Source organism: Phyllobates terribilis, unplaced genomic scaffold (genome assembly GCF_046119375.1).
Source record: "Phyllobates terribilis strain yellow unplaced genomic scaffold, ASM4611937v1 Scaffold_4__5_contigs__length_816908805, whole genome shotgun sequence".
Lineage (NCBI taxonomy): Eukaryota > Metazoa > Chordata > Amphibia > Anura > Dendrobatidae > Phyllobates > Phyllobates terribilis.
Window position 1 is genome coordinate 565,510,946 of NW_027362764.1, and position 13,849 is coordinate 565,524,794.

General features: G+C 40.8%; 1 protein-coding gene across 5 annotated transcripts in view; it reads right to left on the reverse strand.

The window, feature by feature from the left end:
- PTPRM (protein tyrosine phosphatase receptor type M) overlaps positions 1 to 13,849 on the reverse strand; it is an 810,930-nt gene that overhangs the window by 559,774 nt on the left and 237,307 nt on the right. The gene's annotated exons all lie outside the window — the stretch shown is intronic.

Genomic DNA, 13,849 nt, shown 5'->3' on the forward strand with positions numbered 1-13,849 from the left:
GTGCCACTTAACAGGAAAATTAGCAATTTTGCCTAAGCAAACCAATTGCTCAAGGACTATAAATTTGAAACTAAGCCTCTGGCACTGCCAATTAGTTTACTTGGAACATACTTTATCACACTGGATAACATATATGATTATACCATGAAACTGAGATGGAGTCCTATATAATTGATCTATTTTATAATTTAATCTAATTTAACGGGGGGAAAACATTCATCAATGAGTAAATAAAATGTGAAATGTCACAGGCGGAGTATCTAGTCCTTTGTACAAGAGTATATTAAATGAATGCATGCTTGCAAATGTCTGCAGTACCCCCAACTTAGATGCCATTTTCATTGCTTACACACTTAAGAAATCGGGAAAGAAAAATGACAGTCATTAGAGTGGCATTCTGATGCAGTTATACTAAAACAACGCTGACACTTCCAATATATCTCTAGAGAGAAAATGTGTGACTTGAACAGTGCTGCGTTTTCCATCATTTATGCTCCGTGTCTTTTCAGCTTGCCAAATGATATTTTTATTCTATCCTCATCCGCGCACCTTTTATCATCCCAGACTTGTCTTCACCAGGTACAAGAAGAATTAAGAGACAAAAATATTTATTGAAGGCAATTTAACTAAAAAGAACATTTTTTTCTCAAGAAGCAGCATTTATTTAGCAGAGATATGCAGAGTTTAGTAAAACTGAAGACCCCACAGAAAACTGGAATCGACATCCTATTTTATGGATGATTAATTTAATTAAATGTGTTTCTGGTTTCCAATTCTTATGTTCCTATTTTGTTTTCTAGCGGTTCAAATGATTAATTATTCTAGAAAATAAAATTAGTTGTACTACAACACTTAGAAGCTTCTGTATAAAGTATATACATGAGAGATCAGCCACACAACAAATTACTCCATCTGTGAGGTGTGCTGCAGTCATACAATCCAGATCCACAAAATTCTTAAGAACATAAAGTAAAAACAGCAGAACTCGATAGGAAGGGTTAACTGTGGATCTTTATTCACCCAGCAGAATGGGGCATAAAGACTCAGAATGAACTGTCCCTTTGGAATACTGCCATCATACTTTTATATGAAAAAAGCATATGTATACAATCTAACTACTTTCCAAACTGGACCCGGTGGTCCAGTCATGTGTCCATACTGACGGGTCTACACTTAGAACTTTTACATCTGTAATTGTGATAGTTGCCACATCAGGCTTTGTTTTTACCTGTGTTTTTAGGAGGCTCTGACGCGATTTTGTTATTTTAACAGGAAAAAAAACTGTAATGTAGCAGACAATCTAATGGAAACCTAATGGTTTCTGCTTGGCCACATTTGTTTTTCGAATCAGATTCCATCATTCTTAAAGGGATTTACACTGTTTTATCCACTACTTTTACATTGATGACTTATTCATTCAACACCCCCACCGATCAGCTGACATCAGTGCCAGCCGTGGCAGCCGGATGTAAACCATGAACACAGCTAAATAGCATAGCTTCATACATTGTTTAGTGGCTGCTCCTGGGTACTGTAGTTCAGTTTTGTATTCAACCAAACAGGAACTGAGTTACAGTACTCAGGAACGGCCACTACACAGTGAATGAAGATATACTGTTCTGTTCACTGTTTACATTCAACTGCTGCCGAAACTGCAGGTTGGTGTAGTGGGGGTGGGTGTTGGGCCCCACCAATTTGATATTGATTACCTAACCCAGACTTGGGCAAGGCCTCTGGCTCTTCCAGTCTGGCCCGCAGACAGAGACAGCCAAAAGGCTGAAAACACAGGCCCATGGGCCGCATGATGCGGGCGCCCGTGTCCAAATTTCACAGCTATCTGCATTTTCAGGATGCAGATAGCAGTAAATACAATGGTAGAAAAGAGAGCCTCTAGCTCCTTCCTCCACCAATCAGCATGTGCAACTGAGATAGCAGAAGTGTCTGTGACTACACTGCATCTGCTTTGCTGAGCATCAGTGCATTCTGCAAGGATCAGAGCAGAGTGTCAGGGGAACAGGAGCATGGTGAGTAAGGCTGTGTGCCCACGATGCAGATTTAATGGGTTTCCGTGGCGGCATTTCTGCCGCAGAAAAGCATTAAAATCGCTTAAGATGTCTGCCATGTTTCCCAATGATAATCCACATGTGCTGTGCACATGCTGTGGAAATTTCCACTGTGGATTATCTTTGCGGAAAAATCCGCAGCACAATCAATTTGGGCGCGATTTTGCGGCGAAATCGCGCCCATTGACTTGCATTGAACCGCATAAAATCCACATGTATAGATTTATACATGCCGATTTTATGCAGTTCAATGTGCGGATGGTACCCGGGACTGGAGAAGAGGAGAGTCTCATCCGACCCAGGTACCATCGTACCCACAAGTTAAAAAAGAATTCTAAAGTAAAAAATAAAAAAAATTATTCATACTCACCTCTCCGGTAGCTCCTCGGTCTCCTCCCGGCCGCGTCCTCTCTCCTCGGTGGCCTGCGGTGTACTGGCAGGACCTGCGGTGACGTAATTTAATCAGCTGATGGTCACGCGACCATCACCTGATCGCTGACGTCAGAGGTCAGGTGATGGTCGCGTGACCATCAGCTGATTAAATTACGTCACCGCAGGTCCTGCCAGTACACCGCAGGCCGCCGAGGAGAGAGGATCGCCACCGGGAGGAGATCGGGGGCCACCGGAAAGGTGAGTATAAGTTTTTTTTTTTTCTTTTTAATTATTTTTTTTTTTTAGTATAGATGCATCATTTGAAAGCAGAACTCTCCTCATAAGTTTGTCACACAATATAAATCCATGCCAGTTGCATGGATTTATATTGTGTGACCAACTTGTCAAGCCCTTTTACAAATGCATTTGAGTGATGCTCAAAATCGCTTGGAAAACCGCTTGAAAAAACACATGCATAAACGCATGTAAAAACGCATGTAAAATCCGCATGCGTTTTTTCTGCCAGGGAGAGGAAAAAACGCTCAGGAAATTTCTGCTTCAAATCTGGATCGTGGGCACATACCCTAAGTGTTTTAATTTTTTTTATACAGCAGATTAAATAAGTAATGAACACGTCACCAATTTTCTAAGTGAATATACAGTAATTCTAAAGGTGCTGATATGAAATTCTCATCAGATGTCGGTAACAACCCATCCAGTCCAAACAAGCAAAGAAATCAAACCATAGATGTCCATAAATTATGTTATGTGTAATAATGAGAAATGACACAGGGAAAAAGTATTGAACACATGAAGAAAGAGAAGTGCAAAAGGCCATGGAAAGTCATGACACCAGCTGAAATCTATCAGTAATAAGAAAGCAATCCTGCCACTTAGTGAAAAATATTATCAGCTGGTTCAACTGATGGCCTGTAAAAAGGTGTCTCATTACTAAGGTGCCAAATAAGAAACAACTCATGATGGGTAAAACCAGTGAGCTGTCTCGAGATGTTCGTAATCTTATTGCTGCAAAACATACTGATGGCATTGGTTACAGAACAATTTCTAAACCACTGAAGGTTCCAGTGAGCATTGTTGGGGCCATAATCTGGAAGTGGAAAGATCATCATTTCACCATAAACCGACCACAACCAGGAGCTCCCCACAAGATTTCAAACAGAGAAGTGAAAATAATTATCAGAAGAGTTGTCCAAGAGCCAAGAACCACCTGTGGAGAAAGAACTAGAGAAAGACCTGAAATGAGCAGGTATAATTGTTTCAAAGAAAACTATAAGGAATGCACTCAACCTCCATGGAATGCTCACCACGCAAGACTCGATTGCTGAACAAAAAACATGTTCAAGAGCGTTTACAGTTTGCTCAACAACATTTAGACAAGCCTGTGAAATACTGGGAGAATATATTCTGGTCAGATACGACCAAAATTGAACTCTTTACATGCCATAATACACACCATGTTTGGAGATCAAAAGGCACTGCACATCACCTCAAAAACACCATACCAACAATGAAGATTGAAGGAGGGATCATCATGGTGTGGGGCTCTTTTTCAGCATACGGCACTGGCAAGTTTCATATCATTGAAAGAAGGATGAATGGACAAATGTACTGAGACATTCTTGATAAAAATCTGCTGCCATCTACCAGGATGATGAAGATGAAACAAGTGTAGACATTTCAGCAAGACCCAAACACACAGCCAAGGAAACTCTCAGTTAATGTCAGATAAAGAAAATAAAGCTGGTAGAATACTCCAGCCAATCCCCTGACCTGAATCCAATAGAAAAGTTATGGAAGGAATTAAAGCTCAGAGTTCATAGAAGGAGCCCACGAAACCTTCCGAATTTGAAGAGTGTTTGTGTGGAAGAATGGGCCAAAATCACACCTGAGCAATGCATGCGACTAGTTTCTCCAACCAGGAAGATTCTTAAAGCTGTCATGACCAACAAAGGATTTTGTAGAAGAATTAAATACATTTCAATAAGGGTATGCAATACATTTTTCCCTGTGTCATTTCTCATTATTACACATAACTGAATTTATGGACATCTATGGTTTGATTTCTTTGCCTGTGTGAATTGGATGGCTTGTTACTGTCATCCGGTGAGAATTTCATGACAATAGCACCTTTAGAAATATATTTACTTAGAAAATTGGTGACATGTTCAATACTAATTTCACCCGCTGTGTGGTATGTGTGCCTGTACATAGAGGGCTATGTGAGTGTCCATACTGCATATAGTAGGGCTCATACAATACATAGCCTGGCTTTGTGGGGGCTCAAGCTGTATATAGGGAGCTGTGTGTGTGCACATACTGTATATAGGGGTGCTATGTGTGTGCTTATACTGTCTAAAGGGAGGCTGTGTGGGGGCTCATACTGTATATAGGGGCTGTGTGTGGGCTCATACTGTGTATGGGGGCTGTGTGGAGGTTCAGACTGAATATAGGGGTCGTATTTGGACTGTGTGTGGGGCAGGGCTGTGGAGTCGGTAAGCCAAACCTCTGACTCCAACTCCGACTCCTCAATTTCCATGACACCGACTCCAACTCCGACTCCACGACTCCCTCATACATGGCTCATGTTTAAGTGATAAATATACGGCAGGACACATTTTTCTCAGCTAAAAGTCCAGACCCTTAGATCAGGAATAGGAAAGACATTTATAGGACATTTCATAACTTTCCCAAATTCTTATGAAAAATATATTCCCCACAAACTGAATTGAACTACTGACCCAATTTATTATATATTTTAGGAGTTGGAGTCGGTCCATTTTATACCAACTCCGATTCCGACTCCGACTCCACATCCCTAGCGTGGGGGTGTTAGCATATTCAACTCTGCTCAATATTAAGTGATGCAATTAATATTAATATAAAATAAAAATTACAATTAAAGGGGTTGCCCGGTACTTTTTTAAGTTGCCCAATGTATTCAGCATGTCGGCATAAGTATCTCTGTAAATACCTTGTGTTGCAGATATTATGCCTGTGAGCGGCGCTATCACTGGCCGCTCACAGGCATCACGTGACCCTCGGCTGCAGCCGGCTCTGACATCCGCTGACGTCACGACAAGTCCAGGCTGCAGCCGAGGGTCCCCCTTCCGCGTTCCACCGGTGGCTGCTGGGTTGTGGGCGGGGTTATTCCCCTGTGTCACACCCGGCATCTACCGCGCTCGCTCCCTCTCCCCATTCATTGGGAAAGCGTGCAGTGGATGTTGGGTGTGACGCGGGGAATAGCCACGCCCACAACCCAGGAGCCACCGCGGGGACCCCAGCGCTGAGTCACACCTCACTTGTCGTGACGTCAGCGCGGGGTCATGTGAAACCTGTGAGCGGCCACAGGCATTATCAGCAACACAAGGTATTTATAAATATACTAATGCGCACATGCTGAATACATTGGGCAATTTAAAAAAGCACTGGACAACTTGTTTAATGTTAATAACAATATTGAGCAGAATAAATTTCAACCTATTGGTTCAGCCCTCCAGAACAGTCATGGTCTCTCATGTGGCCCCTTGGGAAAATTAATTGCCCGCCCCTGACCTAATCAATGGTAGGTTGTCAATATCAAAGTAGTGAACAACTTCTGTAATGTTATTGTGAAGCAAGCTTGATTACGATATGATTATGTGGTGCTAAGCTCTTCAATAACACTGCGATATTAAGGTAGTATAAACAATAGAAAAGATTAAAACAACTAAAAAAAGGATTCTAATACACCGTAAAATAATAAAATACAAATCAGAATACATTAAAAACAAAGCCGTGGAAAGTTTCCCAATGTCATTCAACCTTAAACCTGGCTCTGTCTGTGCTCAAGTAATACTTATGACATTATTTATCACAAACACACATATAATATCAGCTCAACAACTGTGTGAAAGGTGCTTGGTTTTCTCGGCAGTTGGTTAGACTCAGCGACTCAGAGATACATGAGGTTATTCATCAGATATGTGACAAATGGGAAGCCGTGAATCAACGTACCACAGCGATGATCCTCCCTGCATCACTGAAGAGCAAAATTAGCTTTTATCCTCACAACTTTCCCCAGCTGCTTGTCCTGGACATGCTGAACGTTATCATAACCCATCCAACCAGGAGCCCAAAGACAACTTGTCACTGTTCAAGAGTAACGGAAATATTTCTCCCTCTCTAAAAGGAGCAATGCACTTATTGTCCTAAGAAAAAAAATACTTGCAGCAAAGTATGGAGTTCCATCAAAAATCAATATACAGGTGCATCTCACTAAATTAGAATAACATCAAAAAGTTAATTTATTTCAGATCTTCAATACAAAAAGTGAAACTCATATTATATAGAGTCATTACAAACAGAGTGATCTATTTCAAGTGTTTATTTCTCTTAATGTTGATGATTATGGCTTACAGCCAAAGAAAACACAAAAGTCATTATCTCAGTAAATTAGAATACTTCATAACACCAGCTTGACAAATGTTTTTAAAACCTGAAATGTACAGTACAGACCAAAAGTTTGGACACACCTTCTCATTTAAAGATTTTTCTGTATTTTCATAATTATGAAAATTGTACATTCACACTGAAGGCATCAAAACTATGAATTAACACATGTGGAATTATATACTTAACAAAAAAGTGTGAAACAACTGAAAATATGTCTTATATTCTAGGTTCTTCAAAGTAGCCACCTTTTGCTTTGATGACTGCTTTGCACACTCTGGGCATTCTCTTGATGAGCTTCAAGAGGTAGTCACCGGAAATGGTCTTCCAACAATCTTGAAGGAGTTCCCAGAGATGCTTAGCACTTGTTGGCCCTTTTGCCTTCACTCTGCGGTCCAGCTCACCCCAAACCATCTCGATTGGGTTCAGGTCTGTTGACTGTGGAGGCCAGGTCATCTGGCGTAGCACCCCATCACTCTCCTTCTTGGTCAAATAGCCCTTACACAGCCTGGAGGTGTGTTTGGAGTCATTGTCCTGTTGAAAAATAAATGATGGTCCAACTAAACGCAAACCGGATGGAATAGCATGCCGCTGCAAGATGCTATGGTAGCCATGCTGGTTCAGTATGCCTTCAATTTTGAATAAATCCCCAACAGTGTCACCAGCAAAGCACCCCCACACCATCACACCTCCTCCTCCATGCTTCACGGTGGGAACCAGGCATGTAAAGTCCATCCGTTCACCTTTTCTGTGACGCACAAAGACACAGTGGTTGGAACCAAAGATCTCAAATTTGGACTTACCATGAAGGCCTGCAGCACAAATTCTCCTCTTAACAGTTGTTGTAGAGATGTGTCTGCTGCTAGAACTCTGTGTGACATTGACCTGGTCTCTAATCTGAGCTGCTGTTAAACTGCAATTTCTGAGGCTGGTGACTCGGATAAACTTATCCTCAGAAGCAGAGGTGACTCTTGGTCTTCCTTTCCTGGGGTGGTCCTCATGTGAGCCAGTTTCTTTGTAGCACTTGATGGTTTCTGCAACTGCACTTGGAGACACTTTCAAAGTTTGCCCAATTTTTCGGACTGACTAACCTTTATTTCTTAAAGTAATGATGGCCACTCGTTTTTCTTTACTTAGCTGCTTTTTTCTTGCCATAATACAAATTCTAACAGTCTATTCAGTAGGACTATCAGCTGTATATCCACCTGACTTCTGCACAACAAAACTGATGGTCCCAAACCCATTTATAAGGCAAGAAATCCCACTTATTAAACCTGACAGGGCACACCTGTGAAGTGAAAACCATTTCCGGTGACTACCTCATGAAGCTCACCAAGAGAATGCCAAGAGTGTGTAAAGCAGTCATCAAAGCAAAAGGTGGCTACTTTGAAGAACCTAGAATATAAGACATATTTTCAGTTGTTTCACACTTTTTTGTTAAGTATATAATTCCACATGTGTTAATTCATAGTTTTGATGCCTTCAGTGTGAATGTACAATTTTCAAAGTCATGAAAATACAGAAAAATCTTTAAATGAGGTGTGTCCAAACTTTTGGTCTGTACTGTATGTTCAGTAAATGCACTCAATACTTGGTCGGGGCTCCTTTTGCATCAATTACTGCATCAATACGGCGTAGCATGGAGACGATCAGCTTGTGGCACTGCTGAGGTGTTATGGAAGCCCAGGTTGCTTTGATAGCAGCCTTCAGCTCGTCTGCATTGTTGGGTCTGGTGTCTCTCACCTTCCTCTTGACAATACCCCACAGATTCTCTATGGGGTTAAGGTCAGGCGAGTTTGCTGGTCAATCAAGCACAGTGATACTGTTGTTTTTAAACCAGGTATTGGTACTTTTGGCAGTGTGGACAGGTGCCAAGTCCTGCTGGAGAATTAAATTTCAATCTCCAAAAAGCTTGTCGACAGAGGGAAGCATGAAGTGCTCTAAAATTTCCTGGTGGACGGCTGCGCTGACTTTGGTCTTGATAAAACACAGTGGACCTACACCAGCAAATGACATGGCTCCCCAAACCATCACTGATTGTGGAAACTTCACACTAGACCTCAAGCAGCTTGGACTGTGGCCTCTCCACTCTTCATCCAGACTCTGGGACCTTGATTTCCAAATGAAAATTGGAACTCTAGGACCTTGTGGAGTGTGTCAATGACTGCCTTCTGGACATCTGTCAAGTCAGCAGTCTTCCCCATGATTGTGGAGCCTACTGAAACAGACTAAGGGACCTTTTTAAACGCTTAGGAAGCCTTTGCAGGTGTTTTTTGTTAATTATTTTAATTTACTGAGATAATGACTTTTGTGTTTTCATTGGCTGTAAGCCATAATCATCAACATTAACAGAAATAAACACTTGAAATAGATCACTCTGTTTGTAATGACTCTATGTAATATATGAGTTTCACTTTTTGTATTGAAGAACTGAAATAAATTAACTTTTTGATGATATTCTAATTTAGTGAGATGCACCTGTATGTAGCTCAATGCATCCAATATGAGAGTGATTGAAGTTAACACTAACCATAATGCTTTGGTTTCAATTCACATCTGCCTTCAATCGGAAAATATTTTCTATAAAACACAAACAGTGTACGAATAGTCACTCATCAGTACAAGAGATGGAAACCATGGGTCTTTGCAGTAGGGTCCCTCCAGCAATCAAACCAGTTAGCATGACCAGTGATGTTCCTGATTATGCTCTGGCGAAAGGTATGATATGTGCTTCATTCTAGCACTTAACTTGATATTTCAGGGCGAGACAGGGGCAGACTCCGCTGAGCAGGGGGGCTATTTGCATTTATCTTTAGGTTGGTAACCACCGCAGTTAGGTATTGCTCTCTTAAGGACAGGCAGAGTTTATCTTATTTATCTGGTTGCCTGATAGTTCCTTGAATATATAGATAAGATAGGATATCTTTACATCATAATGTGTTCCTGTTTTTTGCTGATAAGTGTTGTTCATGGGTAATTGGTCTTTGATTTCTTTTGTGGTTTTAATTGTATTTAATAACTATTGATAGTGTAGGGGATTTGCTTGTTAGCCTTATATTTGATTCATCCTCTTCTTGCTATCTACTTTGGACAGCCTAATGTCCCAGTTACCCTGGGACCACATTTATATGTTTGTCAAAAATTTTTATATCTCTTCAATCGCCATATACAAAAGACCAAGGACTAGTCCAGGGTCAGTACTAGTGTTGAGCGAATTTGTTCGGCATTTCAAATTTGTGTTCGGGGTTCTAGCTTGTTCGCGCCCAAAAAATCGGCTCCGCCCACGAACATCCCTGATTTTATCCCTGATGTTATCTGCGTGACATCGTGGCAAACCAGGGATGTTCGTGGGCAGAGCCGATTTTTTTGGCGCGAACAAGCTGGAACCCGAACACGAATTTGAAATGCCGAACAAATTCGCTCAACACTAGTCAGTACCTGTAATCACGCCCCGCACACAACGTACGGCCTCCTAGGCATACGTACTGCACTGATGAAGCCAGGGAGAGTACACCTGGCTTCACTGCACATGGGAAGGGATACTCGGAGAGGACTGACTTACAATGGCACAGGAATTACTTGGAGAGAAGGGAAGGACATCAATCATAACCAGGGGGTGTGATTACAGGTATTGAAACCAGACTAGTATGGGGGAAGCAGTAGTAGTCCTAGGTCATTAGCATATGGTGATTGTAGACATAAAAGGTATTTTAGAAAACATAGAAAGGCCAACCAGGACATTACTGAAATGCAGAAAGTATCCATTAAAGTGATATGTTGGGCCCTGATAAGGTTTGGAAGACCTGACAGCTCCCTTTGAAACACAGATTGGTTATCTCTCCCATCGCAACATTCAAAAGTAAAGGGTATCATACAAATCATAAGATAATTGACAGACCTCAGCAAAAAATTCAATTTGGTTCTGTGGCTTACTATATTCATTTATCCCAACATGTATACAGCTTCTTTGGACTTATTAGCAATGTTGTACTTCAGTATATGCTATTTGGTTCCTTTCACCATACCAATCTATCTATACCTTTACTGGATGCCCCATAGTGGGAGACCCAAAAGTTCATTGAGTCCCAGTTAATTCTATTTATAACATTACATGTGTGTTTCTCCTATACTATGTATAACTATTTTGTTTTCTATCGCTCTCATCCATACCTCCATCCATCCATTCATTCATCTATCCATCCAATCATCCATCCATGTCTATCGTTATTATCATCAAAACATTTTAGGTAATAAGGATAAAATGATTATTATTTTTCCAAACAAGGAAAAAGATGTGACAGAACCAATACACTAATGTGGCACTTCCAAGGTCAATTGCTAATCTGTATTTTCTGGTCCCTCTCGAACACACATAAAATTACTTTTAAGCCAATCCCTGGCTGCAGTGGTGGCAAGTCTAAGCCAGTGATTGGCTGAGGCTGGTCACATGTCACTGTGTCAGGACATCACTGCTGAAGCAGGAACTAGAGACCAGAAGAGATCAGCACTGGAGAAGAGGGGAGATTTTTCTTCTTTTAATTCCTTTCTGATCCTTTTCTACCACTGTTGTAAATATAATATTGTAACTATGACTGACAATATTTAAATTTAATATCTATGTTACATTAAATATTTTACCACCTTAACCTTGCTGTGAAACCTGTAACATTTACTTTTAACTCTACCTTGTCTATCTTGTTATTATGATTATTATTCGAAAACTTAAAAAAAAAGAATTTAAACAGAAAGAAATCAATGAAAATTTGCAAAAGAACATCCCCTTTATTATGAACTGTAAAAAGAATACTATTTCAACAGCAGCAAACTCAGATCAGGTAGAAACTACTGTTTGCAATATTTAATTTAGAAAAGCAACAAATATTTACCACCAGCTCAATTATGTTTATATGATTTATAATCACCATCATGAAAAACATAAACTCCTCTCATATAACTCCTCCATTACGGCTGCCATACACTACATCGAACAGTGAAGCACTTGATGGTTCTCTTTCTCTTTTATGCAAAATTAAATAATATACAGTCATGAAATAAAAGTTGGCGTTAATTAGATACTGAGCTTGCACCTAATCAATGGATAATTTCATTCTTAAATTGCTACGGATGATAATTATCCGGCAAATTGTTGTGCTCTCAGAATGGTCTTGTATACGGCGCATGCAGGAGAAGCGTCAGTGATTAGTGTGATGGTGACGGCCGCCTAAAGTTCACAACGGCTTCTAGTTTAATTATATGTTCAAGAGCATTTAAATGTAAACGGCATTCATCAACTCCCACTCCTAGAATATATAATGTGAATATAACACCAGAAACTCACTAAAAGGGCAATCTGTATTCAAATATGTGATATAGGTAAATTACATACAAGTTAAACTGCTGTGGGGGGTGGGGAGGGCGTCCTGATATACAGATAACCCTTCATGAGCATTATGGAACTAGTATAAAATATTTAAAGGGTATTTTTATTAAATAGGAACATAAAAACTAACAGATAGGTAGTTGCTAACTACCTGCTAACTACCTGCCTGTTCTACCCGGCACCAACACTAAGAGGTCATTGACTGCTCCTGCCGGCGAGCTGCTCTAGGTCAACAGAGTAGCTCTTCATCTTCCGGGCTACTCTGTCAACGGGCGTGACTGCCGACATCATGTTGATTGACAGCTGGCTCCCCACAGTTAGGCAGCGTAGAGCCTGCTGTCAATCAGCATGACATTGGCAGTCATGCCCCATCTACAGAGTAGATCAGAAGATAAGCCGCTGTTCTGTTGACATGATGTGAGAGGAAGCGGCTGAATCGACAGAAGAAAAGGTCTGTGACTGCTCTGTGCCGGCAGAGATCGGCGCCGAGCACAACAGGCAGGTAGGTACAACTGTTGACGGGGTGTGACTGCCGACATTATGCTGATTGACAGTCAACTCATCGCAGTTAGGCAGTGTGGAGGCGGCTGTTAATCAATATGACGTCGGCAGTCATGCCCTGTCAAAACAGCACAGCAGAAGAGAATCCTCGGCTCTGTCGACATAATGCCAGCAGAGGGCACTGAACTGCCGACAGGAGTGGTCTGTGACCATTGTGTGTCGGCAGAGATTGGCGCCAGGCCTAACAGGCAGGTAGGCATCAACTACCTGCCTGTTAGTTCTTAGGACGATAGTAAAATAAAAAATTAGACCTGGATAACTTCTTTAATAATACAATTATCATGCGGAGAAGTGAAGTATGGGGTAAGGCTATGTTCTATTAGGAGCGTCTGTGACAGGTTCTTTATTTTTATTGGAAAATAGTACTGCATGCAATGCTGTTTTTCCATCAAAACAATAGACACATTCATGTAACCTGGCAGATCCCATCATAAGTCAATGGGGTCTACCAGTTACTGCCATGGGAATATATGCATAGAGAAGATAAGGATCTTGTAAGAAATCTGGTAGGATAGGGTGTCCATTTTCCATGTTTGACATAAACAAATCACCTATATATAAAGGATGCCCCATTCATACAAGAAAATGGAAAGGAGTGAAAAAGTAAAGATTCAACGTGCTATGTGTCAAATTTGTAATATTTTCTAGGATAATTCAAGTAATACAAGTTTGTGCTGATAAAACACACTCTTGGTGATGTGCAGCAACTTAAAGACAAGAATATACTGACTTAGAAGTTTCTCAATACTTATCAATATGTCAGTATACGTCAGTATAAGTCCCACCTAAGGACCACCACAGTTAATGTAAATCCTGCCTTTTTCATGAAAGGACATGCTCGAATTTGCTGAGATTTATTCCAAAAATTTAGAACAGTCATATAGATGACAACTATTATGGTTTACATCTTCTACGGTGATGTTCAAGTGTATTTTCCGCCCTACCAGAGGGCCTCTACATGCTGGGTCTTAATCCTCCTTGTAGGTACCTGCAATCCTCTTTGGCAGTAATAAGTGAGAGGAGT